The 24,628-nt window shown below is 43.2% G+C and overlaps 1 pseudogene across 1 annotated transcript; it reads right to left on the bottom strand.

Moving 5' to 3' along the window:
- Window positions 1-22,956: 22,956 nt before the first annotated feature.
- LOC307096318 (small ribosomal subunit protein eS4-like) lies at window positions 22,957-23,999 on the bottom strand (annotated as a pseudogene). Its single transcript has 2 exons — window positions 23,839-23,999; window positions 22,957-23,623 (listed from the first exon to the last, which is right to left on the bottom strand). The product of its transcript is annotated as a small ribosomal subunit protein eS4-like (transcript).
- Between the last annotated feature and the right edge of the window lie 629 nt (window positions 24,000-24,628).

Raw genomic sequence — 24,628 nt, 5'->3', positions numbered from 1 at the left:
CTCTGCCCAAGCCATAGCAGAGGCTTGAGCAGCGCCTGAGCGGAGCTGGTGGGCCCTGCACAAGCTGTGGCAGAGGCTTGATGGGAGCCGGGGGTCGTACGCAAGCCACAGCAGAGGCTTGAGCAGGGCCTGAGCAGAGCCAGGGGGCACTGCCCAAGCTGCGGCAGAGGCTTGAGCAGGGCCTGAGCAGAGGGGGGGGTTCTGCCCAATCCACAGCAGAGGCTTGATCAGAGCTGGGGGGCCCTGCCCAAGCCATGGTGGAGGCTTGAGCAGGGCCTGAGCAGAGCCAGGGGGCCCTGCCCAAGCCATGGTGGAGGCTTGATCAGAGCCGGGGGGCCCTGCTCCCAGTCTGTGAGAGGGGGCAGGCTGGGCTGAGGTACATCCCCCCACCCCGTGCACAAATTTCATGCACTGGGCCCCTAGTAAAGAATAAAAACAGAAACAAACTAGTACCTATAAATAGTAACCTTAAACAAATGGATCAAATGCTCCCCTGAAAACAAATAATATACATTCTTCTCGAGTACACATGAGACATTTTCAAAGATAGATAACTTATTTGGACACAGGCTAAGTCTCTTCAACTTCAAGAAGATAGAAATCATATTAAGCATCTTCTCAGATCACAATGGCATGAAATTAGAAATCAACTACAACAAAAACAATTTAAAAAACCAAGAACACTTGGAGCCTAAATAGCATGCTATAAAACAATGATTGGGTACCAAAGAGATCAAAGAGGAAATAAAAAGCATCTTGGAAATGAATGACAATGAAAACACAGCAAGCCAAAATCTATGGAACACAGTAAAAGCAGTACTGAGAGGGAAGTTCATAGCACTATAGTCCTGTCTCAAGAAATAAGAAAAACTGGTAATAAATTATCTAACCTTACAACTTAAAGAATTAGAAATAGAGCAGCAAGAAGCCCATAGTAAACAGAGGGAAGGAAACAATAAAGATCAGAGTGGAAATAAATGACATAGAGATAAATAAATAAATAAATAAATAAATAAATAAATACAAAAGATCAATAGAACTAAGAGGTAGTTCTTTGAAAGGATAAACAAGATTGGTGAATACCTAGCCAGGCTCACCAAGAAGCAAAGAGAGAGGGCCCAAATAAAAGTAGAAATGAAAGAGCTGAAGTAACAACTGACCTCACAGAAATACATAGGATTGTAAAAACAAACAAACACAAAACAACTATGAACAAATCTATTTCAACAAACTGGACAACCTAGACAATATGGACATATTCCTAGAAAAATACAATCATCCAAAACTCAATCAGGAAGAATCAGGAAATCGTAATAGGCCTACTGAGGAAATTGAAGTAGTAATCAAAAAACTTCCAGCAAACAAAAGCCCTGGTCCATACGGCTTTATGGGGGATTTACCAAATATTCAAAGAAGAACTAAAACCTACCCTCCTCAGACTATTCCAAAAAATTCAAGAGGAAGAAAGAGTTCCAAGCTCTTTCTATGCAGCCACCATTACCCTAATACCAAAACCAGATAAAGACGCTACAAAGAAAGAGAATTACAGGCCAATATCCCTGATGAACACAGATGCTAAAATCCTCAACAAATTATTAGCAAATTGGATCCAGCAGTACATTAAAAATATCATACACCATTACCAAGTGGGATTTATTCTGGAGATGCAAGGCTGGTACAATATCCACAAATCAATAAATGTGATATGTCACATAAACAAATTGAAAGACAAAATCCACATGATCATATCAATTGATGCAGAAAAAGCATTTGAAAAAAAATCAAACACCCTTTTTTGATAAAAACTCTCAGGAAAGTGGGAATAAAGGGATCATTACTCAATATAGTAAAAGCCTTATATGACCTATAGCCAACATCATACTCAACAGGCAAATACTAAAACCATTTCCCCTAAGAACAGGACCAAGACAGGGATGCCCACTTTTACCACTCCTGCTCGACATAGTATTGGAAGAGGTATCCACAGTGATCAGACAAGAAGAAAAAATAAAACACATCTGGAGTGGAAAAGAAGAAGTAAAACGGTCATTATTCACAGATGGCATAATCCTATATAATAAAAGGCTAATGTGCAAATAGACTGAACAACTGAACAACTGAACAACCGGTCACTATGACATGCGCTGATCACCAGGGGGTGCACACGCAGATCATGGTGGGCGTCGGAAGCAGGCGGCAGAGCATGGAACATGGCGGGTGTTGGCCATGGCAGGTTGTTGGAGCAGGTTAGCAGGGGCGTCAGACCAAGGCGAGGTGCCAGTCGCTGTCATTGGCGTGAGCCTCTAGTGGTTACTGAAAACTCTTTGCTCCCCTGCACCCCAGTCCTGCCCACCGCTCACACCTGCTGCCGGCGCCCGGTGCCGGCCCCAATAGCTCAGTGCCATCAATGGGTGTGAGCATTAGCTGCCAGCCCCGATCACCCCTCAGGGCTTCTCCACCTCCCCCTGCTCCTGAGGGGTTGTCGGGGCCAGCAGCTGCCTCTTGCACCTGCTACCGGCAACAGCTCCACTCGTACCTGAAGCTGGTGCTGGAGCCACCACTCCCACCCACTGCAGGTGCCCAGCACAGGTCCCGATCCCTCGACACTGTCAATGGGTGTGAGTGGGCCAGCGCCATCAGCGTGTGGGAGCAGCGGCAGGAGCGGGACTGCCAGCAGACAGGGGACCGGGGGCTTCAGCAGGAGGGGCTGGGCGGTGGTGCAGAGGATGGGCTGAGACCCGTCCATGTGCCCACTGCAGCCTCCTGGCCCACAGTTCCTTTCAAGGTGCACAAATTCGTGCACTGGGCCCCTAGTATTGTACATAAAAAAACCTTAAATACTCCATCAAAAAACTACCATATTAAATAAATGAATTCAGCAATGTAGCAGGATACAAAATTAACACCCAGAAATCTATGGCTTTTTTTATACACCAATAATGAACTCACAGAAAGAGAAACTCAAAAAAAGACAATCCCATTTATCATTGCAACAAAAAAATTAAGATACATAGGAATAAACTTAACCAAGGAAGGAAAAGACCTGTACGTGGAAAACTACAGGACATTGAAAAAAGAGATAGAGGAAGATATAAACAAGTGGAAGAATAACCATGTTCATGGATTGGGAAAATCAACATCATTAAAATGTCCATACTACCCAAAGCGAGCTATAGATTCAATGCAATCCCTATTAAAATACCAACAGCATATTTCACAGACCTAAAACAAACTCCAAAAATTGATGTGGAATTAAAAAAACCCCAAAAACATAAACAAGAATAGCCACAGCAATGTGAAGAAAGGAGAACAAAGTAGGAGGGATCTCAATACCAGATATCAACCTATATTACAAAGCCATTTTTCTCAAAATGGCCTGTTTACTGGCCCAAGAACAGACATATAGACCAATGGAGCAGAACAGAGAACCCAGGAATCAACCCAGGCCATTATGCTCAATTAATATTTGACAAAGTAGGCAAAAGCATACAATGGAGTCAAGACAGTCTCTTCAAAAAATGGTGTTAGAAAAATGGGACAGATACATGCCAAAAAATGAAACTAGACCACCAGCTTACACCATACACTAAAGTAAACTCAAAATGGATAAAAGACTTACAAGTGAGATGGGAAACCATAAAAATCTTAGAAGAATCCATAGGCAGCAAAATATCAGACATATCTCATAGCAATATGTTTACCAACACATCTAGGACAATGGAAACTAAGGAGAAAATAAACAAATGGTACTACATCAAAATAAAAAGCTGCTGCACAACAAAAGAAACCATCAAAAAAATAACAAGAGAGCCCACTGCATGGGAAAACATATTTGCCAATGTTATCTCCGATAAGGGTTTAATCTCCAAAATTTATAGGGAACTCATATACTTAACAAAAGGAAGATAAAAAATCCAATCATAAAATGGGCAAAGGACCTACTAGTAAATACTAGTAGACACTTCTTGAAAGCAGACATACAGAAGGCCAAGAGACATATGAAAAAATGCTCAAAGTCACTAATTATCTGAGAGATGCAAATCAAAACGACAGTGAGGTACCTTCTCACATGTGTCAGAATGACTATTATCAACAAACGACAAGTGCTGGCGAGGATGTGGAGAAAAAGGAATCCTCATACACTGCTGGTGGGAATGCAGCCACTGTGGAAAACAGTATGGAGTTTCCTCACAAAATTAAAAATGGAACTCCCATTTGACCTAGTAATCCCACTTCTAGAAATATATCCCAAGAAGTCAGAAACACCAATCAGAAAGAATATATGCACCCCTACGTTCGTTCGTTCATAGCAGTACAATTTATAATAGCTAATAGTTGGAAACAGCCTAAGTGTCCCATCAGCAGATGAGTGGATTAAAAAACATTGGTACATCTACACAATGGAATACTATGCTGCTGTAAAAAAAGAAAGAACTCTTACCATTTGCAACAGCATGGATGGACCTTTAGAGCATTAAGCTAAATGAAATAAGCCAGTCAGAGAAAAATAAATATCACATGATCTCACTCATATGTGGATTATAATGAACAACATAAACTGATGAACAAAAATAGATCCAGATACACAGAAACATTGAACAGACCATGAAAACTCAGAGGGAAGGTAAGGGAGAGTGGGAGGGAGGAGTAAGAGATCAGCCAAAGGACTTGTATGCATCCATATAAGCATAACCAATGGACACAGACAGTAGGGGGGTGAGGGCATGTGCTGGGGGGTGGGAGCAGCCAGGGAGAGGTCATTGGAGGGAAAGGGAGACATATGTAATACTTTCAACATTAAAAAATTTAGATTACATTAGGAGGAGCCAAGATGGCGGCGGAGGTGAACGGCTGATCTGTTGCCTCGCATGGCAGTTTCGGAAATACAACTAAAAGATGGACTGGTGAGCGCGGCGACTCCTGCTTGCATCTCCCCAGGCCGGGCGGCTGCTCCTCTCAGTCAGCACCTCAGCCGGGGCCATGAGCTCATGGGCGGCCACGGCAGCTGCTGTGGCGGCGGCCGCGGACTCGGCGCAGTGGCTCTCGGTGAAGGAAGAGACCATCTTTCTGCAGGACGGGCCCATCCGCGTCACCGACCTGGCCGAGCTCCCCAGTCTGATCCTCGGGGCCCCGGTGGCCGCCGACACCAACTTAGAGGATTTTTAGGATTTCCCGTCTTACATTCAAGTCCTTTAGCCATTTTGAGAGAGGAGAACCAAGAAGGCAGCAAAGTTAAACAAATGAACTGCGCCGCGCACAGCAATTTCAAAAATACAACTGGAGGACAGAGCGTCTGCCACCCAGAACCACAGGAGAGCTGGCTGAATGGTGGATTTACAGCTAAGAGGGAAGAGGAAAGAGCAAACTCGGAGGGGATAAGGTGCGGAGGCGCGTGGGTCGGGCTGGTGGCAGGGGAAGGGTCGTGCGGCTTTTTTTCCAACCCTAGGGGAGATTAGCTCCCCATCACCCTGAAATCCAGCTTCTGGGGAGGCGCGGGAGACCCAGACGCCTGCGGGGAGAGGCTGGACTCTCAGCCTTCGTGTCAGAGAGTGGGAGTAACTTCCTTGCGGAGGTGCGCCCAAAAATCAGTGTTTGCTGCACTGGAGTGTGGAACGAGGGGGCTTAGAAACGTGGAAAGCAGAAAAAGCAGACTTGCAGCAAAAACACACTCAGGACAGTGAAACAAGAAACGGCTTAGCATAGAAGTCAGAGAAAAGGGGGCGTTGGTGACAGGTGAGCTGCCACTGCCCATTTCTCCCCTTGTGGGGTTCCTTAGAGTTTAGGCGATGTGTTCCTGTGGGAGAAGGAGAAGGTGAAGGGAATGGCAGGGACATGCTCTCCAGAAGGAGAGTGCGTGCTGAGTCCTTTGATAAGCGCCAGGGCAGGGGGTCATTAGTCAATGCAGCTCAGTCCTGAGGCACCCCAAGGCATTGCTTTGCTCATGTCTATCTAACTGCCTATTACACGTCTAGATATGAAGATCATAGAGTACTCTTATGCTATTTATTCAGATTCTATTCCCTTAGGCAGAGAGTACAGAGATGTGATGATTCAGCTATCAGGGAGAGCCATTATCTTCAGCCCTAGGATAGAACTACCAGCACCTTTGTGATGCTGGAGAAAGCGCCATCCAGTCTGAGACATCCATTTTATGGAATCAAGATCTCATGTGCTCTTGGGTCCCAATAATGGAGGAAATGAACTTACAAGGAAAAAGGATAATGGAAGTGATAGTAATGCTCTCAATTTTGTGTGTGAATAGAAAGTAGAAAGTAGCCTTAATAATTTAAAATGGCCAAAAATCACATGACTCTGAACACATAAAGGCTACTGACCTTCCTAATTATAGCATTCTATATTTAATGTTGTAACAACTTTACCCTTAAAAAAATTAGTACCTATTATATAGCAGAGACTTTTCAATAGTAACACATCTATACTCCAAGAAGTGTGTTAAGAGCTTTATCTGCACTATATTATTTAAACCCCACAAAAAAACCTGCTCAGCAGTTATTATTATTATCAAAGCAATACATGTAAACAGTTGGACAGATAGTACCAGGAGTCCTATATTGAAAAAACAGTAACCTCCACTCTTCCCCAACCCCTGCATTTCTCTTCTGAGAGGCAACTACTAGTACTATCATTCTCTTGATTCATTTTGGTTTTTGTTTTGGTATTTAACTCTAAATTCCTGAATTCTGGCTTATACTGCTATTTTTCAATTTTTAACTTTAAGTATTATCTTCCTAATTAAGCTCCCTTGCAAACCTTCTTCCCCCTTACATACATACAACTCTCCTGTATTTCTTGGAATTAATAATGGTTTCCTCTTTCACTAGCTTAATTTTTTAAAAATATTTTTTATTGATTTCAGAGAGGAAGGGAGAGGAAGAGGGTGATAGAAACATCAATGATGAGAGAGAATCATTTATTGGCTGCCTCCTGCACACCCCCTACTGGGGACCGAGCCCACAACCCAGGCGTGTGCCCTTGACCGAAATCGAACCTGGGACCCTTCATTCCGCAGACCGATGCTCTATCCACTGAGCCAAACCCACCAGGGCTTCACTAGCTTAATTTTTATGTGCTTATCACTATTAATACAACCCCAGACTTACCAAAAGGACTCCAAAACTCTTCTCAATGTGGCCAATACCTCAAGTAATCTGATAATATCATCTTTCTTTCCTGTAGACATTCTTCCAGAACCCTCCATCTACAGGTATCTAGCCTACAGTATGGTGATATTCCTAGGCTTCCCTTTCCCCATCATTCTGGAAATTTTCTTCATCTGTCTCTTATGTTTCACCCTCTGTTTCCTGGATCTCCTGTCTTTCTCTGATCACTCCCTTGTCTTTTTTTTAACTGTGAAGAATGGAAGATTTATTAATTTTGTAATCAATAGACATTGTGCTATTTCAGAATTTCCTAAATTCTCTTTTGTTCATTAGTGTCTTCGTATTTTTTTTTACCCTACAACACCCCCCAGAGTCAAAAGAAATAACTAACAATTCCATTTATTAAGTTATTAGGTTCAAACACCCTAATAGAAGTATTTATATTTTCATAACCAAGTAGCTATTTGAGAGAAAAGAATGTATATATAAAGAGAAAGCAATATATTGTTTTATTCTTTTTTCGAAATAACATTTGCTTAATAGGTATACCAGAAGGAGAGGAAGAGAAGCAAGGAATAGAAAACCTGTTTGAAGAAATAATGACAGAAAACTTCCCTGATATTGATTGTCAAGAAAAAAACTATCCAAGTCCAAGAAGTACACAGAGTCCCAAACAAGTTGAATCCCTTTTCTTGATGAGGCACATTTTCTAGTGACTTGCCAAGAAAAAGTTTATGGGAGGTCAATTTTTAGTCCTTATCCCCAGTATTCTGAAATTTCAGGATGGTGTGCCCCAGCATATGTCTTACAGTCAATGTACTGGATACTTAGCCCTTAAATCTGGTAAGTCATTTTCTTCACTCGGGGAAAAACTTATTTTGTTCTGTCTTTCATTATTTCTTCCATTTTTTTTCCCTGTTCTCTCTCTGGGAGCTCCCAATGGATAATGGTCCTCTAATCTATCTTATCTCAATTTCCCACCTGTTTTCCCTTTTGTTTTGCATCCTGGGAGATTCATTTAAATATATCTTCTAACTAATGAATTAAAAACAATTTTACTCTAATAGTTTGAATTTGTAAAGATCATTCCTGTTCTCCAAATGTTCCTTTTTTGTTTCTAGCATCAGTGGATGATTCATGTATACAATGCTCTGTGCACTTCTCTAAGAATATTAAAGGATTTGTTTTCAGGCTTCTTCTGCTCCCTGCATTTGTTCTATTTATTGTTTCTTTTTTCAATGTTTGTTTTAGTCTCTTTTTTTGTTAAAAATTTTCAATATTTTATTATCTTTTTATTTTTTATATTTATTTTTTAAATCTTTATTGTCATATTACAGATGTCCCCCTTTTCTCCCCCCATTGACCCCCTCCACCAGGTTCCCACCCCTCCCCAGGCCTTCAACACCCTATTGTCTGTGTCCACAGGTAATGCATATCCTATATAATAAAAGGCTAATATGCAAATTGACCAAACAGCAGAACAACCAGTCACTATGATGTTCACTGACCACCAGCGGGCAGACACTCAATGCAGGAGCTGCCCCCTGGTGGTCAGTGCACTCCCACAGGGGGAGCGCTGCTGAGCCAGAAGCCAGGCTCACAGCTGGTGAGCGCACCGGAGGGAGCAGGCCTAAGCTATCAATCGGACATCCCCTGATGGCTCCCGGACTGCAAGAGGGTACAGGCCAGGCTGAGGGACACCCCCCCACTGCCGAGTGCATGAATTTCGTGCACCAGGCCTCTAGTGTGCATATAAGAACTTTGGTTAATCTCTTCTCATGTCTTCTTCACCCTTCCCTCTGAGATTTGTCAGCCTGTTCCATGCTTTCATTCCTCTGATTCAGTTTTATTCATCAATTTATTTTGTTCATTAGATTTCTTGTTCATTTATTTTGATTTTTTAGATTCAGTTGTTGTTAGATATGTATTTGTTGTGTTTTTTATTGTTCATATTTTTTTCTTTCTCGTTGTTGTTCTCCTCCTCCTCCTCCTCCTCCTCCTCCTCCTTCTCCTCCTCCTCCTCCTTCCCCTCCTCCTCCAACTACTTCTTCTTCTCCTTCTCCTTCTCCTTCTTCTTCCTCTTCTTCTTCTTCTCCTCCTCCTCCTCCTCCTCCTCCTCCTCCTCCTCCTCTTCTTCTTCTTCTTCTTCTTCTTCTTCTTCTTCTTCTTCTTCTTCTACCCTTCAAAATTTCATGTAATACTGGTTTGGTGGTTATGAACTCCTTTAGCTTTTTCTTGTCTGTGAAGCTCTTTATCTGACCTTCAATTCTAAATGATAGCTTTTCTGGGCAGAGTAATCTTAGTTATGTATCCTTGCTATTCATTACTTTGAATATTTCTTGCCACTACCTTCTGGCCTGCAAAATTTCTGTTTAGAAATCAGCTGACAGTCATATGGGTACTGCTTTGTAGGTACCTAACTGCTTTTCTCTTGCTGCTTTTAAGATTCTTTCTTTGTCTTTAACCCTTGTCATTTTAATTTTGATGTGTCTTGGTGTGGTCTCTTTGGGTTCCTCTTGTTTGTGACTCTCTGTGCTTTCTGGACTTGTAAATCTATTTCTTTCAGCAGGTAGGGGAAGTTTTCAGTCATTATTTCTTCAAATAGGTTTTAAATATCTTTCTCTCTCTTCTTCTTCTGGCACATCCATAATGCAAATGTTGGTATGCTTGAAGTTGTCCCAGAGGCTCCCTACACTATTTCATATTTTTGGATTCTTTTTGCTCTTTTGATTGGGTGTTTTTTGCTTCCTCATATTCCAAATCACTTATTTGATTCTCAGAATCCTCTACTGTTGAATCCCGGTAAATTATTCTTTATTTCAGTTAGTGTATGCTTAATTTCTGACTGGTCCTTTTTCATGTCTTTGAAATTCTCATTAAGATTCTTGTCTCACTAAGTCTCATGAAGCTCTCATTAAGATCCTTGAGCAACCTTATAACCATTGTTTTGAACTCTGTATCCAGTAGTTTGCTTGATTCCATTTCTTTCATTTGTGGCATGTTTCTTCGTCTTCATATTGTGGCTGCTTCTCTGTGTTTGTTTCTATGTATTAGGTAGAGCTGCTATGTATCCTGGAATCAGTAGAGTGGCCTTGTGTAGTAGGTATCCTGTAGGAACCAGTGGTTCAGCCTCCCCAGTCAGCTGAACTGGGCACTCTAGGTTTGCCCCTTGGGGGCTGTGTGCATAATTTTGTTGTAGTTGAGCCTTGATTGCTGTGGGTGTCACTGGGAGGAATTGACCTTCAGGCCAATTGGCTGTGAGGACCAGCTGCAGCTATAGTAGAAGAGCTACTGTGCAGGAGACATCCCTATGGAGCAGGACTTGCTTCAGTGGGGCTTTGGTTCTCACTGAGTCTGCCCCTTGAGTGTGTCACTTGTGGATGTGTAGAGTTGTAATCTGGTATGGTCTGAAGCTGTCCATTGGGTTCACTGGCTCTGGGACCTTCTGGGAGGTGCAAAGTCAGCCACTGCCTGGGGCCACCCAGCAGGAACTACGGAGAGATTTGCATTGGGCTTGTAAGTTCCCAGGAAAGGCCCAGCTGTGAAGCAATGCAGGCTAGTGCTAGTTCTGGGTTTGGGGAATGCTAACACCAGCTGCTGCTTATTTGAGAGATTTCAGAAAAGTCTGAAGCCTGAGCTGAAGCAGGCCATTCATATGGAAAGGCTGCTGCAAACAGCTTGGGTGGAGATGCAAATTGGATGGGGTGTTGTCTCAGGGATCACCAGGGCTCAGTGAACAGTGTGGGCCACACTCATGGAAACTCACATATGACTGCCAGTCAGCTCTGTGATGGGGGAGGTCCCACTACAGGAAGAATGATCCCTGTGAGCACCCCTCAAGGGAGAAAGCTGCCCCCAAGGTCCTGCCATGATGCCAGACAATCCAGTTCCTCCCTGTATGTCACTGGGTCCCCCAAAGCTACCTTCCAGCACTGGAGCTCAGAGGAAACTGGACCATGTAAGTTCGTGTGCCAGCCCTTTAAGCGGATCTTCCTGGGGCTCCAGCAGTCTCCATGTCACTCAGCTATAATCCCCTCTGGTTTTACAGCCCAAAGTTATGGGGTCCCAGCTGGGACCCCTTTCTTCTCATGGGAGGCCTCTATAGCCAAGATATCCTTTCCATTGAAAAGCATGCTACACATGGGTGTTGGACCAGCCTCCGCCCCTCCTACCAGTCTCAATGTGCTTTTTTTCTTTGCTTCTCTAGTGGTGGGACTTCCATTCAGCCAGATTTCAGACAGTTATGAATGATGGTTGTTCTGTATTTTAGTTGTAATTTTGATGTGGTTGTGGGAGGTGATGAGTACTAGTGGTTACCTATGCCACAATCTTGGTTCTCTTTTATTGTCTTTATTTATTTGTATTTAGGAGTGAGGCAACTGAAAAGTGGTGTGTGTGTGTGTGTGTGTGTGTGTGTGTGTGTGTGTGTGTGTTGGGGCAATTATTGACTGGTGGGCCCTATATCATTAGGTGGACCTGGCCATTTCTTTGGTAGACCCAACAAATGTCAGTATCCATTTGGTCTTTTCTCTTAGGCCATCAAATTCCCCAGAGAGGCATCTTTCGATTTCCTGCATTAAGGTGTTGATGGGAAAGCAGAAGGGAAGGGCTGCTTGCTCTGAGATGAGCCTGGTAAACCCACTTAAAAGCATCATTATCATAGCTAACATTTATTGAGGGTTTACTTAATCAAACAGAGATTTATGTACAAGTGTGTTCTTTATGCCATTGTTTAATACAGTGAAAATTGAAAGTTATTTAAATGTCTAAAAAGAGATTGATTACAAAAATCATTGTGTATTCATACAATAAAATGGTAGGCAGACATGAAAATAATCTAATTAGCCCCAGTTGTTGAGGTCAGCCCCCTCCCACAAAGTTAATTAATAGGGGTCCTATTTCAGCTGAACTGGCCCTATCATTATCTCCACTCTAGCTACTAACATAGATTTGTATTGAAAGGAAAATTGAGGATTTTTTAGAGGGAACTGCAATAATGATAAGAGACTATCCCCATCCCCAACAACCTTCTCCTTGGTGGAAAGGCAGCAATGATACACTGGTAAATGTTTAACAACCCCCTGGAAGTATCTTTGTCATGTAAACACTACCACCATGGCCAATTTCCAACTACCAGTGAGATGTCAACTGGCTAACACACTTTCTGAAATTTTAACAATACATTTTTGTAAGCTGGAATGGACTGGCTCTAGCACAGCACTGGAGGGAGCCCTCAGGGAACCACAATATTAAATATGTGCTTAGTCACAAATCCTGCTTTGCAGACCAGGCCTAGTGACACTCGAAAGGGATGAAGATTTTTAGAATCCTGGAGGTGATGAGACTGCCAGGAGAAGAGAGAAGAAACACTTTCTTCTTGAATTCTGGTTCTCAAGATGTATGGAAGCCATGGCTTTGGAGGAGATTGGGAGCTACATGTTTTTTAGCCCCCTCAACACACACACACACACACACACACACCACCATGGAGTGAAGAGGCATGTGCATCAAAGGAAGGTAGATATAGGCCACCAGCTGACAAATGCAGGGCATATCACTGCGGGTGAGGGTGGGCAGTAGTTCCTCAACACTGAGCTCTTCAGCAGAATCCCAACTGCAAGTTTGCTGAGGGGAGATAGCAAGTGGTAGCCGTCCCCCTCCTGGTGAGCAGTTTTATTTATTTATTTTTTTGATCCCAAAACCAAAAAGGTAAACAGTACAAATGGGTCAGGGCAAGGAGCAAAGAGAGGGAATGAGGAGGAGGAGAGTTTTGAATAAAATATGAGAATAAAGTTGCAAAACAAATGGAACTAAGCCTTAAGAATCAGAATGGGCCTCTTTTAATCACCAGAAATTACTACAATATTATAGGTCAGATAGAGATTGTATTAGAGTACTTGCTACTTCATGGTGGAAAGAAGTAATTTTGGAAAAATTAAAACCACTGTGTGGTACTTGGGGGTAATCTGGAAGTGGTGAATGTATAGCTACTTAGAATTTTCTTTATGCTTTTGTATGTGTATAATTTTGTACCACTAATATACATACCAAAAATGTTTTTTTTTAAAAACTTAAGGATCTACATTATTTATGAGGATAAAGGTGATGTCAAGAACAGACATGAAGTTAACAGAAATGCATTTTCTAGTGCACTTTGAGCTCCTGGTAAGGCACAGTGCTAGAAAGAAAACTGGCTTCAAGAAATCCTGGGGGACATTCATGAAAAGCAAGCATCCCTTCCTGGAGAGATAATTTACCTAGGTCACAAGGAAGCAGCTCCTTAATAGCTTTGATCCATAGATGGAGGTTCCTTTCTACTCATTCCTAGAGGGCTTTAGAGAGAGTGTTTCTGATACAGTATTAGGTCATTAAATGGGCAATTGAAAGCAGCTTGTAAAGAACAAAAGCCTCATGGCCTATTGACCTTATTATATCCATGCAGTGGCAACATTTAGTCTGAAAAGAATAAAATTTTCTTCTGTACATTTATACATTACCCAGAAGCCCATTGACTTCTTGGAATTCTTAGTAAAAAATCTTTTCTCTCAGCAACAATATTCAGGCATTGCTTCTAACAAATTTCTTGGCCTCAGTCCCCGAAACCAACTGGTTTTGCCCTTAACAAAGGTAATGGCATTGCCTTTGGCAATAAATCTGAAGATCAAAATAAGGTTTTGCTTTCAACATGCCCCCAGCCAGTTCCTTAAGGTCACCTAAAACTATCCATCCATTTTTAATATCTCCTTTGGCAGGTACCTAAGTTCACTCTAAAAACCACTCCCAGGAAAATATTCAAATTCTTCTGTTACAGCTAAAAGTTGTTACAGTGCAATCAACTGTAAAAGGGCCTCATAAATATCCTGCATTTGCATGGGGTCATTCCGAAGCTTGAGGGCCATCTGGTTGACTGGTGAATATATTGCTGGGATTATCTATGGGAAAGTACAATTCAGTCACCTGTAAGTAGTTAGTTTCTAACTGAATACTAGTATCTGCTCTCATTATTACCACATGCTAGGCGTGTGTGTGTGTGTGTGTGAGAGAGAGAGAGAGAGAGAGAGAGAGAGAGAGAGAGAGCCTCTTGTCTTTCCATTTTCTACTTAGCACCCTGTTACCTGTAGAAGTGACAATTTCCTGAAAAGAACAGTTCATCTTCTGAGTCAACCTTGCTCAAATTTACCTGTGGAGTTTTCCAAAGAGCCAGATAATTAGATTCTTACCTTTACTTTAGCAAAAGTAAAATGTGTTGTAGGTTTCCACTTTTATTTGGATTTTTAGGTATTTGAATCTGCTTTCATTTGGAGCTAGATTAATAAGGTTTACAACCTGGGCCAGGATGTTTGTATAACTGATGTTTATGGCTCCAAGTTCAAAGTTATTTATGACATGGTAGATTGTAGAAATTCAATTCAATAACTCTTTAGAAGACATCTAGAAGATATTTTCAGTATGTTGATTCTTCTCTGGGTAAAAAAATCTAGAAACAAAGATGTTGGGAATGCAAACAAGATCTTCACTGCATTCCACAAAATCCTAGGAATGGAAAAAACTGGGCCAGCCTCTTTCTTTGGTTCAGGGATCTTATCTTTCACAGGGGCTCCAACAGTTTTGGGAGACCTGAAATCGGCCTCTTGGATCTCACTCCCTTTCATTTAATAATTCATTGTGGGTTGCTTAATATTGAATCTTCCTATGCTTTGGGGAGGGGCATGATTTATATTGTCAGCTTGTGCCATTTTTCATGGTAAGGGATTCTCTAATTTCTCTTCACATTGTGTAAAATCAGACTTCATTTGATTTAGCTTAAACTCACCTCAAAAACTTAAAGGGACTCTTCATTTATTTCTCTTTTGGAATTTATTGTTCACTCCATGTGTGAGTTTAAAGGTTTCTAATGCATCTCTCCCAATCAAGCCTTTATGACTAAAGGGAAGCTAATATTTTTAATCATGCCTCCTTCTGCAATATGGCAGCCCATCCCCTTCCTGTGCCCTTAATCTCTTTCTGCAGTCTTCTCTAGCTCTTCCTCTACCTCCTCTCCTTCCATTAGGTATGCCTTTCTGAAAGGACCAGTGACTCAAACTGTCTTGAGGCTATGGCTAATGGGGTGATTGTCCTGACCCCTGCACTCTGGGAGTTCCCACCCAGCAGCAGAGACCTGGTGGTTGGTGAGATAGGAGCAAGGGAGCGAGGTGTAGGGATGGGGTGAGGGTGGAGTGAGGGAATAACAAAGAAGCTGGAGGCTTCACCAACAGGAGGTTAAAAAAAGATTAATGTGATCATGAATACATTACAATTAGTAACTAAGTTGAGATTGACTGCTTAGATATAATATCCTCCCCTTTTTGAATCCTCCTACATCTTGCTCCATGAGACCCCTTTATGAGAGCTCCTCACCTTCATTGGGATCCAAGGCTCCTTTTCATGTTTATTTGACGCATTCAATTCTGATAAACATACTTACTGCTGAGGAGGGGTATATGAATCCACAGTTCACTGGAAATATCCTGGCACAGATGCTAATTGTTTTACAAAGAGAAGAGAATGGTTTCTGGACCCTGATGAATAATGTATATGAACAATCCTTTGACATCTTTTATGCTCAGACAGCCCAATGGACCTGAGCTTTTTTTTTTTTTTTTACCTAGGGTCATGAGTATTAATTGCTACTGTGAAAGATATGAGTCATAAGACCAAACCAAAGCAAAATCAGCCATGGTTCTGAGGACAATGATCTAACTAGTCTAGCCACAGGCATAAGGATACCCTGAAGAACTGCTTTTATTCTCTAAACTAGAGGCTTGGTGCATGAAATTCAGCCTGGCCTGCACCCTCTCACAATCTGGGAACCCTCGGGCAGGCAGGCAGGCAGAGTGGTTAGGGGCAATCAGGCAGGCAGGCTCCCTCCTCCCAACAGCGGATTCTGTGAGGAATGGGGCTCCCTCCTCCCTCTTGTCATGGTCCAGTTTGAAGGCCGGCCACACCTCTAAAGCACAAGACCCAGAGTTCCGCAGCACCCTGGCGGCCTGGGGCCCACAGACCCTTCTTGCCTCCATGCCTCAATGGCCCAGGGTTAAAGACCCTTCTCGCCACTGCCACACCTCAGCAGCCCAGAGCCCACAGATCTCTCCTGCCACCATGCCCCAGAGGCCCAGAGCCCACAGACCCTTTCCGCTTGCGTGCCTCGGCAGCCTGGGGCCCACAAATCTCTCCCATCGCCAGGCCCCAGAGGACCAGAGTCCACAGATCTCTCCTGCCGCCATGCCCCAGAGGCCCAGAGCTCACAAACCCTTCCCGCCTGCGGGTCTCGGCATCCAGGGGCCCACTGTTCGGTCATCCATCCTGGTTGTGATGGCCCTAGGCTATTATTAGTATAGATAATTGTCTGGGTTAAGCTTAGAGGTGAGGATGGGGATAAGAGAGAGTGGAGAAAGTGACAGGAAAGTGAAGTACTTTATATATATACTAGAGGCCTGGTGCATGAAATTTGTACACTGGCGGGGTGGGTCCCTCAGCTCGGCCTGCACCCTTTCCAATCTGGGACCCCTCAGGCAGTCAGACATCCCTCTTGCAATTCGGGACCACTGCCTCCTAACCGCTCACCTGCCAGCCTGCCTGATTGCCCCTAACCAATCTGCCTGCCTGCCTAATCAACCCTAACTGCTCTCCCCTGCTGGCCTAATCACCCCTAACTGCCTAAGCCTCGGCCCCTGGCACCATGGCTTTGTCTGGAAGGATAACTGGAAGATGTATGGTCGACCCAGTCTAATTAGCATATTACCCTTTTATTAGTATAGATTAGTCAGCTCAGACAGCCACAACAAAATATCATAAATTTGTGTGGCTTAAACAACAGAAATGTATTTTTCTCACCGTTCTGGAGGCTGGAATTTGGGGTCAGTGTACCAGCATAGCATCGTCCCATACACCAGAAAATGGTGGATTGATTGCCAGTCAGGGCACATGCCCAGGTTGTAGACTCAATACCCAGTCCAGTGAGTGCAAGAAACAACAGAAAAATGTTTCTCTCTCTCTCCCTTCTTCTCTCTGAGATCAATTAAAATGAATGATAAATAAATAATGTTTTCTAAGTATGGTTTTAACAGGAAAGACATTAGTGATCTAGGAAGTGAAAAACTCGTTATAGCACATATATACAGCATGACCCATTAAAAAATATTTATTGATTTCAGAGGAAGGGAGAAGGAGAGCTAGATAGAAACATCAATGATGAAAATCATTGATCAGCTGCCTCCTGCATGCCCCTACTGAGGATCAAGCCCGAAATTTGACTAGGAATCATATTGTGACCTCCTGGTTCATAGATCGATGCTCAACCATTGAGCCCCACCAGCCAGGCCCCATTTTTATCAATAACAGGCATATGAGGTACATTGGCAAGATCTCACTCCTAGACGAAAGTCTGAAATTGTCCAAACTCTTTTGCAGCTAGATTTCTGGATATGAATTCGTTTCTGCCGATTGGATGCACTTGCACAATATTTTGAAGGCAGAAGTGAGGCAGAGGTAGTTTGGGCTCTTTGCTGCTGATGATCACGTTTGCAGAGATGTGGAGGTTTTCTTCAGCAGAATCCAGGCTGTGCATGGGCAGTGGTGGCAGAGGCAGTGCCCAGTGACCTGTTTTGTGGGAGCTGGAGGGCACTTGCAGGGGCAGCAGTTTCCTGATCCCTGGGTCACAGCTGTGCCAGAGTGTGCTAGAATTCAGTGTGGCTGAGGGAGTAGCTCCTCGTGCTGGGCAGGGAGTCTTTCCTGGGAGTCCATCCTAATACCCACTCCTCCAGCTTTCCGATGATTTCCCAAGCACCAATTCCCTGTGCTAAATTCTTTCCTGCCTAAAATAGCAAAGATCTAAAAGCATTTTGGATCCTCTACTTTCAACAAAAACAATGCTACACAGGGTCAGGTATGAGAAGTGGGTGAGCTGTTGCAGAAGGCTTCCTTCTTTGAGTCTCAGCTTCCTGTTCTGTAGAACTAAGACCAAAGATTATCTGTTCATAGTTACTGAAGACCATGGAAGCTGTGTTTCCCGAAGATGGCCACAACATTTCCTATCCCTCCTGTGGCCTTGCCACTTTTCACCATGTCCTCTCTCTTGAAGTGGGGTGGACCTCTGAATTCTAAGGCCAAGGCCGAAAAGGCATGGGGCTGCAGTCCTGCCCACCCCTCCAGGATTTCTAGCTCTGGCCCACCCATGCCACTCAGGGCTCTGTCTGCCGTAGGGCCTTCCCCTCCTGGTTCCCTTCCCCTCCAGTCTGTGGCCCAGAGCCTTGTTGCATATCATGGCCCACCTGCTGGTGCTGCTGGGCCCAGCGGGTAGGGTAAGAGCCCATGTCGGGCCTCGCACCTCCTGGCCCTATTCCTGCCACTTTTCTGACCAGGGCCACATGCCCAGGTGCTGTGCTCAACCTCAGGACTGCTGTGGCACCAGGAAAGCCTCCCCACCCCATCCCCGACTCCAGTGCCCTGATCCTGGATCCACTTCCGCCAAAGGAGAGCTTTGCCCGTGCAGCTGCCCAAGACTGAGACTAAGTAACTCCAAGGTCCCTGGACCCCAAATTTCTGTCAGCCAATGTGGTTGTCTGGCTGGCCCCACCCTGATTGGGGTGTTGGGGGCAATCCCACCCAGATCAGGCAGGTTCACTGGCCACAGTGGGTGTCATAGCAACCGGTCATTAGGTCATTAGGTTGTTATGGTTGTGACAGCATTATAGTCTCTAGCTTTTTATATATATACTAGTGGCCCAGTGCACAAAATTAAAACACAGGGGGGTGTCCCTCAGCCCAGCCTGCACCCTCTCGCAATCTGGGACCACTGGCTCCTAACCGCTCACCTGCCTGCCTGCCTGATTGCCCCTAACCACTCTGCCTGCCAGCCTGCTTGCCCCCAACTGCACCCAACTCCCCCCCCTCGCCGGCCTGCTCACCCACAACTGCCCCCCTGCTGGCCTGATCACACCCAACTGCCCCTCTACTACCAGCCTGCTTGCCCCCAACTGCCCCCCTGCCAGCCTGCTCACTCCCAACTGGCCACCCTACCAGCCTGCTTGCCCCCAACTGCCCCCCCACCAGCCTGATCACCCCCAACTGCCCTCCCTTCCTGGCCTGATCGCCCCCTAACCACCTCTGCCTCAGCCCCGCCACCATGGCTTTGTCAGGAAGGTCTCCCAGAAGGTCTCCTGGTCTAATTAGCATATTACCCTTTTATTAGTATAGATGCATGGAGCACATCTTTCAAGGACTTCTCTCTCTGTGTGCTCCACAGTCTCTGTGTGCCCCACAGTCCTTATACCAAGGAGATACCAAAAAAAGTGAGAACAAAAATGGCAGTGTAGAGAGGGCTGGAGTAACATCTAGTCCACACTGTTTTATGACTCACTTTTCACTCTGAACCTGAAGTTTAGCTTATAAATTAATAGAATTTCACTGAGTAAAGGCGTATTTCCTTCCTGGAACTTGGGTCAGATACACCAAGTGGAACTCCCACACACACACTCAAATGAAATCTGATGACATTTCTCCAACAGCTGCCTCTTCTGAATTATGTGATTGCACAATGAGCTTGCGAAAGCTAAGAGCATGGCCCAAGAATGAACTCCTAAAGTAACCTTATCCAGAAGTCATTTGACTTTTCCCCTAGTTTTCCAAAGAGGTTCTTATCTTGGCAAAATAGTAGGATGAGGTAAGGCGGGTACTTTACTTTCCCACTAGGTTCATCTACTTGAAAGACACTTGCAGTCTCTCGTATACTCAGAATTCCTGAACTGTTTGCTTTCAATCCTAATTTCTGCTTGCTAACTGAATAAATTATGTAAATTGCAACTTTAAGGTTCATATTTTCTAGTGTATCATCCCCAGAGTCTTTGGCAAAAACACATTAATGTTGAACTCATTATTAAAAATTACTCAGTGTTCAGATGTGCAATCTGAGGGGGAAATTCACTATCCTTCCATGTAATGGGTTTTTTTTCGTTTTCCAATATTTTGATTTTCTAACATTATAGTCTTATCAGAGCCATAGATAAAAAAAAACTCTCATATATGTGGGCTTGGAAAATTGTGACTTGTCAGACTAAAAATTCTTGTTTCACTTATTATACAAATTAGCTAAAAGCCTTCTATGAACCAGACCCAGTACTACCTCTTAAACAAATACTGGGTTATTTCCATGAAACATCCTCTAAGTCATGTTGTAAGTAAAAAGTTGAAATGGATTTTCCCTACGCATAGTAGAAATCATCCTGTTTATCTACTCTGGCCTGTTTATGAGAAACAGCAAGTAGAGGAAGAGCGACTACAAAAAATAAAAAAATGAAACAAATATGTTTGAAGACCTACATTCAGCAGACAGCATGCCTTGTACCCAGAAGACACACGAGTGTGTGTTGATTTGAAGAACAGAAATCTTCAGGTAACCACAGGATGAAAGTCAACACTTCATTTACCACTAAGTCTAGACCTCATAGATGCTGAAAAAAAAATTTTCAGAGCATCCAAGATATCATATCTAAATCCCCTCCCCCATTTCTACAGCAAACACAGCTCTGGAGAAGTAGAGGTTGAAAAACTGGTTGGCTTTTTCATCTCAAAATTTAGAGACTTGGGTTCCATTTTCATTCTTTTTTAAAATTGAATTTACTGGGTGACACTGGTTAATAAAATTATATAGGTTTCATGTGTACAATTTTACAATACATCATCTGTATATTGTATTGTATGTTCACCAATCAATGGGTTACATTTTTCTATTAAGTTGTTCCAACACCTAGTTTTAAAAGTGGTGTGCATATTGATGTGTCAACCAGCTACTCTGGACAATGACCATAATCATGGGAGCTGGGGTAAAGGGGGTTACAGTTTATTAATATTGGAAAACCAAAAGCAGTGAACACATTCAGAGTGCAACCTTCTAGTAGAGTAGATTTCTAGAAATAGATGAGTCTACATTTTTCAAGGTTTTCATTAATAATAGGTGTACTTAGAATGTTCAGGCTTCCAGGAAGTATACCCAGTGATTCTATTAATATAGTGGTGATTCTGAGAAATCTTAGGGTTAAAAAGTGTATGGTACAGTAAACAGGGTATTTTTATCTTGATGATAATGATATTGTAACTGGTTAATATTCCAAATGGTGCAGTGATGTTACCAGCCCAGGAAATGTCTAACTCCTGCCTTCTTGGTTATTTTCCATCTGATTTATAATCCTCTTACAGCCCAAGGTCATTCTTTTGAAGATACAGGGTACTAGGAAAACTAGGTGTAGGTATCTCTCAACAACTCCCACCATTTTCATTTCATATTAAGAAGTGGAAAAGCCAGAGTTCCTGTCTACATTATCCTGGAGTCTTGTTTGGAGAACTGAGGCAGAATTCTCCAGGGAACTGCACAAGCAGAGAACTAGCACTGGGCAAATCAGGACTGCCATCAAGTGTAAGAAACAGAAGAGTCTCAGTGCCCCCACTGTTGCCATGTGTATAGTAGAAATGTATGAGTGTGGGCAATGTGGCTCTGATCCTAATAGTATGTGATTGCAATGTCAAGTCTTTTATCATTAACCTATGGAAGTTGTGGCTAACAGCTCTGTCTGATATCTGAAGCAGTATAAAGCTATAGTCTCAAGGAGGGCCTGGAGCACTCTCCTCTTTTTCCTCTGCATGAGCACTCCTGAGTTCTAATGATACTCACATGGGTTTTGATCATCAAGGCCTAGATCCTTTAACAGATCTGCTGTGAAGAGGAATGACTTGAACTAAAAGCACCCTTAATTTAAGAAACATATCAAATACTATCTAAGGTTTCCATAGGGCAGCTAAAGGGGAGAGATTAATCAATTACAACTCTGGAATGGCTAGCTGAAAACCAGACTCCTTCATCACAACCTGGTAGTAGGCCAACATGTGAAGTCAAACAATAGTGTCAGCAACAGCTGACTGTTTTGACTTTGCTCTGTTAGAAAAATCTGGGGAGTTCAGTAAGGCAGCTGACATGTTAGAGAAGCCACTTATCACTTCATCCAGGGAGGCTTATAATCTAATAGTATCAGTCCTGAAGAAACAGGAGCATAGGGGCATGACTGTTCTGGAGAAGAGAACCTGAGTAGTGCCAGAGTGCTTGGCAGAACCCAAGATATAGGTCATGGGTGGTAGTTCCTCAGCTGGTCTTACCTAAAGAACAGAAGCCTGAGGCAGCCCTGAGTACTTCCCATCACCTTGTTACCTATCACATGCACTGAGTGGCCAGATTATTATGATCTCTGAACGCATAATAATCTGGCCACTCAGTATGGCCAATAATCTGGCCCATACCCCCCCCGCCCCGTGGCCAGGCTGGCTGGACCCCACCCATGCACAAATTCATGCACTGGGCCTCATATATATATATATATATATATATATATATATATATATATATATATATATATATATTCATTCCTAATAGTGTGTGATTGCAATGTCAAGTCCCAGTGCATGAATTTATGCATGGGTGGGGTCCGGCCAGCCTGGCCAGAGGGAGGGGACATGGGCGGTTGGCTGGCCTGCCTGCTGCTTGAACTCCTGGTTGAGGGGACAATTTGCATATTAGCCTTTTATTATATAGGATATACACTGAGTGGCCAGATTATTATGTGTTCAGCAATCATAATAATCTGGCCACTCAGTGTATCCATTTTGCCTTTTTAGGTCTCAATTTTTTTCATTTATAAAATGGGATTAAAGATAGCAACTCATGCTTTAAGACAAGCCTAGGGTTCAAATCCCCACTCTAACATTTCCTGTTTGATTTTTTTATGCTGTATTTTCTTTAATTAAGTACAAAGACTTTTCCAATCATGTCACCTAGAGCTCATTTCACCCACTGCTCTGTTTGGCCGCCAGTCTCTTGCCTCTCTCTTCAGCAATGGTGAGGTGGATACCTTTTCCACGGGGTAGGGAAATCCATGGTTTGTTGCCTTTGCCAATTACAAAAATGTTGGAGAGTTGGGTGGCAAAGATGTTGCCATTGGCATCTTTCACATGAACTACATCAAAAGAACCAGGGTGCCTCTCTCTGTTGGTGATGACACCAATTCTTCCCAGGTTAGCACCTCCGGTCACTATGCACGGGTTACGAGTGTCAAACTTGATGAAATCAGTAATTCTGCCAGTCTCAAAATTCTGCCAATCTGAATGGTGTCATTCACCTTGATGAGGGGATCAGAGTAGTGGATGGTGCAAGCATCATGGGTTAACAGATGAGGGATTCCTTTTGTGCCCACAAAGATCTTCCTCACTTTGCACAACTTGTGCTTGGCCTCCTCAGGTGTAATACAATGAACAGCAAAGTGGCCCTTAGTGTCACAGATAAGGCGGAAATTCTCTGCAGTCTTGTCAATGCTGATGACATCCATAAAACCATCAGGGTAGGTTATATCGGTTCGGACCTTGCCATCAATCTTAATAAAGCGCTGCATGAAGATCTTCTTTACTTCATCTCCTGTTAGACTCTAACAGTTACTAGCAGGTGTCCTCAAACTACAGCCCACGGGCCACATGCGGGTGTTTTTGCCGTTTTGTATTTTTACTTCAAAATAAGATATGTGCAGTGTGCATAGGAATTTGTTCATAGTTGTTTTTTTTAAAACTATAGTCCACCCTCCAACGGTCTGAGGGACAGTGAACTGGCCCCCTGTTTAAAAAGTTTGAGGACCCCTGATAGTGCATACTTAAGTCTGTTCCTTAAGAAAATGATGAGAGGGAGACATTCTCTCAGCTTGTGAGGACCACTAGATGGCTGAGGAGCTAACACACTGGTCAGTTTATGCAGCATCCAATGCTTTGGAACTGCTACACACACAAATGCTACTTGGGACCATGAGCCATGGCTGCACTAGGCAAAGAAAGAGCTTCTGTTTGATCTTGAGCAATTAATTAACCTCTCTGAACTTTAAGTTCTTCATCCATAAGTAATACTTACTGTGTGTGACCTAAGAAAGAAAATAATGTGTGTAATCATAGTAGGTCTAATAATTTTTTGATGCAGTCTTTAGGGTTTTCTATGTACAGTATCATGTCATCTGCGAATAGGGACAGTTTTACTTCTTTTCCAATTTGGATGCCTTTTATTTCTTCTTCTTGTCTGATCACAATGGCTAGTACTTCAGTACTATGTCAAACAGGAGTGGTGAGAGTGGGCATCCCTGTCTTGTTCCTGTTCTTAGGGGAAATGGTTTTAGTTTTTGCCCATTGAGTATGATGTTGGCTGTGGGTTTATCATATATAGCTTTTATTATGTTGAGGTATGATCCTTCTATTCCCACCTTGCTGAGAGTTTTTTATCAAGAAAGGGTGTTGGATTTTGTCAAATGCTTTTTCTGTGTTAATTGATATGACTATGTGATTTTTATCTCTCAATTTGTTTATGTGATGTATCACGATTATTGATTTGTGGATATTGTACCATCCTTGCTTCTCCGGGATAAATCCTACTTGGTCATGGTGTATGATCTTTC

Source organism: Cnephaeus nilssonii, assembly GCF_951640355.1.
Source record: "Cnephaeus nilssonii genome assembly, chromosome: X".
NCBI lineage: Eukaryota > Metazoa > Chordata > Mammalia > Chiroptera > Vespertilionidae > Cnephaeus > Cnephaeus nilssonii.
Note: the sequence above shows the minus strand (reverse complement) of the source record. Positions and strands in the feature narration are given on the sequence as shown.